Source organism: Manis javanica, chromosome 17, assembly GCF_040802235.1.
Source record: "Manis javanica isolate MJ-LG chromosome 17, MJ_LKY, whole genome shotgun sequence".
NCBI lineage: Eukaryota > Metazoa > Chordata > Mammalia > Pholidota > Manidae > Manis > Manis javanica.
This window is the reverse complement of record NC_133172.1, coordinates 60,469,366-60,475,365: the sequence shown is the minus strand read 5'-3', so window position 1 is coordinate 60,475,365 and position 6,000 is coordinate 60,469,366. Positions and strand designations below refer to the sequence as shown.

Here is a 6,000-nt window from a genome sequence, read left to right as displayed (position 1 = left end):
GAGGCTGGCGCCCCTAGCTGTGGGTCTCCCCGCCCGGTTCGCGCGATATCGCGAGAGTTAGGAGTAAACAGCCCCCGAATGGAGGCGCGAGGCGTGTTAGCCGCTGAGGCGCCGTTATCCCCGGCCCGTCGGAACTGAGCTTGAGGCAGCTGCAGCAGGTAGATGGGCCGGGCGGCCCCCGGGAGCCGCCGCCCTTCCCCGGCGCGGCCGCCCGCGCGCTCAGGTGCGCCCGAGGCTCCCGGGGCCGGGGTCTGCGCGGGCGGCGGCCGGCGGCCGGGCCCTCCTGGACCTGGACGCGCAGGGAGCGGCGCCGGGCCCGAGGGCGAGGGTGTCTCAGGGTGTGAGGCCGGAGGGCGAGGGCGGCGCGGGGGCCGAGGAGGACGCGGGACCCGAGGACACGGGAGACGAGGGCGCGGGGGCCCGAGGGCGAAGGGGACGCGGGGTGCGGGGCTGGAGGGCGAGGGAGGCGCCGTGGGCGTGGGGCCAAAGGCACTCGCTGCAGACGCGCGTCCCCTTCATTCGCCCCGTTAGCGGCCCCCACTTTAGTCATTGTCGCTTGCCGGCCCTTGGACGTGTTTACACGGTGTAGTAGCCTGCTCAGTGTCACCACGTCCTCCCTGTGAAATGAGCTGGAACGGAGTGGATAACGTGCCGGGCTCTGGCGCTCGGGCCCCGAACATTCTCGTGGTTATAGGTCTGCTCCCCGAGGCGTGGCGGTATCAGATGTTAAATGACCTCAGCCTTCGCCGTATCTGTCTGTACACACCGCTCCACTGATTTTCAGAAACGCAGTGTAAGGAGCTCGCCGGCAAGTTGGGCCCGTGAGACTTGGTTTACAATCAGAACCCGAACGCCTTTCAGACCTGGTGCATCTCAAAGTCTTGCCTTGCCCAGCCATGATTGTGCCACCCGAGACTGTTGAAGATCAGCTGCGTTTTCATTGAGATGTTTACCCCTTGATTTGGTCAGAGGCCCCCTGAGAACCGTGGCCTGTTTGTGCAGATTAAATCAAATGCTTATTTACTTTAGATTCTCAACACTTCCAAGTTAAGTAGACTGGCTTGGATCTCAGAGTTGAACGCTGGAGAACGTAGTTTCTTATGGCCCTTAACCTATTACTGTGCTACTAAGTCGCCCTCTGACTCCATGGTCTGAGTATGGGTGAGTATAAAATGACGGTCTGGGAGAACTGTGATTCTTCACAACTTATGTGCAGCACCCACTATTTCTTAAGGGTTTTAAGGTAAATTTTACATTCCGTAAATTCCACTTGTTTTACGTGTACTTATCAGCGATTTTTAAAGAAGTAAATTTACAGAGTTGTGCAGTCTTCACCACTACCCACCCTTAGAGCATTTTTGTCACCTGGGAAAGATCCCTGGTGCCCATTTGTGGCCACTACCCATTTCTAACCCCAGTTTCAGCCAACTACTTACCTACTTTCTGTCCGCCTAGATTTGCCTTTTCTGAGTGTTTCATGTATTCAGGTGAAATCATATGTGGCCTTTGTGTTTGGCTGCTTTTATTTATAGCACAACACTTTCAAAGCCCTCATCTACCTCATAGCAGGTATCAAGGCTTCATTCCTTTTTATGGACCAATAGTATTCCATTGTATGGATATGACATATTTTTGTTTATCCATTGATGCAGAAGGCTTTTTGCAAGTAAAACTGTATGGTCCCCCTATCGGCTGTGCTGGTGGCAGCTGCCTGATTGGGACTCTAGCCCAGTAGGCCTCTTCATTGCACTCCCCAAGCATCCCTTATAATCAAGAGTTGGTCAAATCTTTGAAAAAATAGAAGTTCTTATTTAGTGCTTGCAGAGCCATTGACAGTTCTAAAGTTCCATGGGATCTAAAAAGATTACTTCTAGTCAAGAGGTTTTTAGCATTCCCTTCAAATTCACATTTTCTTTGATTCCATTTTCTGTCAGCCTGCTGGTATTGCCCTGCCCACTGCCCCTTATTAGTGTGGCAGGCACAGTGAGTGCCACAGATAATTGGAGTAACAAAAGCTAGGAAGGCTGCAGGCTTAGGTAAACTGCCCAGGGCTCTCCTTAGTGTTTTAAGTGGGGTTTTTTGGGGGAGATTCGGAACTGCCTCTTTGCACCAGAAGAGTAGTTACATTTTATTGCAAAAGCTTGGCAGCTCAGACCTGTGGTAGTTTGAAATACCAAGAGGAGGCGGCTTGGCCCTGTAGTTGGCATTTGGCTAGGGGACCTAGGTCTCTTCCAGTGTTTGCCTGAGGCAGGTTAAGGAGGCGGTAGAAAGAGACTGAAGTTGATTTCCCCTTCCCTGTGACCTAGTCAGTTTTGATGTGCTGCAGAACTCTGCTAGATTTATTAATCTTGACAATGTCTTTTTCCTTAAGGAATGAATTGAAAGTAAAGTGAGGGAAGCAGTCAGTTTGGAGGTGCCTCATATGTGCCTTATCTAGCCAGCACCAGATGCCTGAAGGATAAAGAGAATAAGGAGGCCGGAGCAGCATGTGGGAAAGAATGGACAATACGAGACAGTGCAGACCACATTTCTTACCTTTGGCGCTGTTGACTCTTTGAGCTCAGTTATTTGTGTTTTTCCTCTACAAAACTAATGGACACAATGTGCCAGAAGGAGTGATTCTGTCAGGCTTAAGAGTGTACCTTTATTTTAAGGTAGTGTGGTCTGGCTTTGCTGAAATGGTAGCCTACGAAGCAGTGGTCATACAGCCAAGTGTGCAATTAGCTACAAAAGTGGTATTTTTACAGCCAGATTTTAATTGAACCAAATGGTACCCTTTTGTGGCCTAAACACAATTCAGTTTTCTCTGGAGTGATTTCAGTAAAGGTTCATTAAAAAGCAAGGCATATCTGCATAACTATAAGACTGTCAGGTGATAAAGTTAATTTCTTCTCCCCTAAATTGTGTTCTTTAGTTGTTTGCAAAGAAATCATTTTAGGCGTACTTTAGCTATACCCAGATTTATTATCTTAGTTGTATTCTTGTATAATGTAAAGTTGAAGAATCTCAACTCCAAGGACTGTTAACTGTCAGCTAGACTAGTTGCTTGTCCAAGTGATACAGTTCCTTTAGTTTGTCTCTGTTTTTACACATTTCTTTAAACCTTATTCCTGGCTTGCATTATTGGAACTACTTATTTTCCATTTAGCATTTAATGTCAGGTTTTTTTGGTTAAAAAAAACACCTCTGTGAGGCATAATTATGCTTATTTATGGAAAATCCATAATTTGTAAATACCATTTTTCAGGGCATACGTTTGTGTGGACAGATAACCAGGTCTTCTGCATGAAGAATTTATAGAAATTAAGTCCGATAAAGACTTAGTGGATTCAGTAACAGCCCTAAGTAGGCCCTTTGAGTAAGTGATACCACAGATGATAAGCCTGTTCAGAATGAACTAACAAAAAGCTCAACCGTAAGCTAGAAGGTAGACAGAGACAGATATTTGAAAACAGTTCCTAGGAAATAGATCCCTTTTAAGCTCAGCTATATGTGCAAGTAAAATTAAATCTTTAACATATTTTGCATCTTTGTGCCACTGTTTTAATAGAACATGTTTTTCTATGAATCTTTTAAATGTTTATTAAAGTGCTATATTTCATCTAATTACAAAGCTGCAATATATCCTTTAGTAAAAATATAAGTGAGAATTAAGAAGAAAATAACTACGTATAATCATGCCATTGAAAGGTAGAGCCGGTGTCACCATTTCAGTAGATACCTTCTCATGGTCTTTCTTTCCTGTGCATTTAGGTACATACTTAAAATCAAAACTTCGGTCTCACTGTACATGAATGATTTCACTTATTATTTCATTAGCATTTTCTCATATTCTTTGGGAAATACATTAGTTTCCTGTGGCTGCTATTAACAAATTTCTACAAACTTAGTGGCTTAAAACAACACGAATGTATCACCTTACAGTCTGGAGGTCAGTAGGCCGAAGTCAGCCTCACAGGGCTAAAGTCAAGGTGTCAGCAGGACTTCCTTCCTTCTGGAGGCTCCAGGGAGGTTCTCTTTCCTTCCTTTTTTCATTTCTAGAGGCACCTGCACTCCTTGGCTCCTGATTACATCACATCTGCTCCCTGCCCAGAGCTTGCACATGACAAAGACTCTAGTAATTCCATTGGATTTGCCTGGATGATCCAGTATGCTCCCCGCTCTCCAGATTCTTAGTTTAATTACATCTGCCAAGTCCCTTGGTCATATAAAGTAACATGTACAGGTTCCAGGGAAGAGGATAAGGGTGTGAACATCTTTTGAGGACATTATTCAGCCTCCCAAAGGAACATAATCCGAAATTGCTGCATAGCATTTCATGGTGTGGATGAACCATAATCGTTTAGCTGTTCCTCTCTTGCACATTTCGGTGGTCTCTAATTTTCCCTGTTAGAATCCTTAGACTTAAATCATTGTATGGTTTCAGATTCACACCTGTGTGGGATGAATTTCTAGGGGAGATTATTGAAAAGCAGGGAAGCCTGTCTCTTAAGAGTGTGGCCTCTCAGCCAGATTACCCAATGTCCCAGACCAGTTTTCCATCTCTGGGCCTTAGTTTTCTTATCTGAAAATGGTTGTAACAGGTTGTTGGGAAGATTGAGTTCATACATGCAAATTACTTAAAATAACGCCTGTCCCTTCATAAATGCCATGTTAGTTTTTGTTGTTATTACTGGATTTATTAGACCAGAAGAGTTTTTACATTCATTTTTAAGGTTCTTAATACATATGGCAAATTACCATTGTAAAAGGTTGTAAGAGTTTTTTTATATTTACTAGCAACATATAATAGTACCCATTTTATTGGGCTGAATTTTTAAACATAATTTGCATTTTATTCTGGTGGCTCAGTTTATGTCTGTGAAAATGTCACTTGATTTTTGTGAACAAACAAAACAGAAACAGACTCACAGACACAGGAAACAAAACTGTTGGTTACCAGAGTGGGGGTTGAGTTGGGGCAGACCAGATAGGTGAAGGGGATTAGGAGGTACCAACTTCCAGTTATAAAATAAGTCATGGGGTTGTCATGTACAGTGTAGGGAATACAGTTGCTGATACTGTGATGACTGTATGTTGTGACCGGTGGTGACTAGCCTCAATTGTGGGGATCATCTCATAATGTATATAGATACTGAATCACTGAGATATGCCCCTGAAACAGGGTATTGTGTATCAGTTATATACTTCAATTTAAAAAGTTACTTGGTTTTTATGATGTAAATTATAGAAACACTGGGGTTAATTTTAACAGAAATTTACTTTGAACTTTTTCAGGTGTTCTCTTAATGCCTTGGACTGAGAAATACTTGAAATTTCATTTTGACTAGTTCAGTCCCAGCTGTTGGGATGTTAGGATGTCATTCTTTATAATAGCTATTGCTGTAAATCTGTTTAACATGGTGTATGGTCTGGTTATGCACAAAGCGGTCAGCACAGACTGAGTCTAAATACAAGAGGCTGTAATTGGCCCCCAACCCACCACTTCTTAAAACTTAATACTCCTATCCTTCTCCGTGCATTCCTAGCAACTGAGACTTAACATAGGACTTTGTGTGTGTGTGTGTGTGTTTTGGAAGCAATTTCAACTTACTAGAAAGTTTCCAAGAACAATACAGAACCACTTTTCCTCTGAGCCGTTTGAAAGTAAGTTGTAGATCTGGTGCCCATTATCCCCAGGTACTTAGTGGGTATTTGCTGCAAGCAAGGACTTTCTCACATAATCACAGCACAACCTTCAAAATCAGGACACTTGTCCTAATTAATAATCATGGCTCCCTAATCACCCAGGTTTTGCCCCTTGTTCCAGTAATGTCCTTACAGCGAAGGATCCAGTTCAGAAACTTGAGTTGTAGTTAGTGGCCATGTCTCAAGTCTCCATCTGGAGCTGTATCTCAGCCTCTGGCTTTTAGGACCTTGGTACTTAAGAGAATTTCTAGGTCAGTTACTTTGAAGAATGTCCCTTGATTTGGGTTTTGATGTTTCCTCATGATCCGTTTT

General features: G+C 44.0%; 1 protein-coding gene across 4 annotated transcripts in view; it reads left to right on the top strand.

The window, feature by feature from the left end:
* MBTPS1 (membrane bound transcription factor peptidase, site 1) overlaps positions 1-6,000 on the top strand; it is a 51,921-nt gene continuing 45,921 nt past the window's right edge. For 2 of the 4 annotated variants that reach the window (XM_073225810.1, XM_073225807.1), the window contains exon 1: positions 1-158. The gene's annotated coding sequence lies outside the window, so the exon portion shown is untranslated. Of the gene's footprint in view, positions 224-6,000 lie in introns of all 4 variants that reach the window. The other 2 variants (XM_073225809.1, XM_073225808.1) reach the window with 2 other exon arrangements.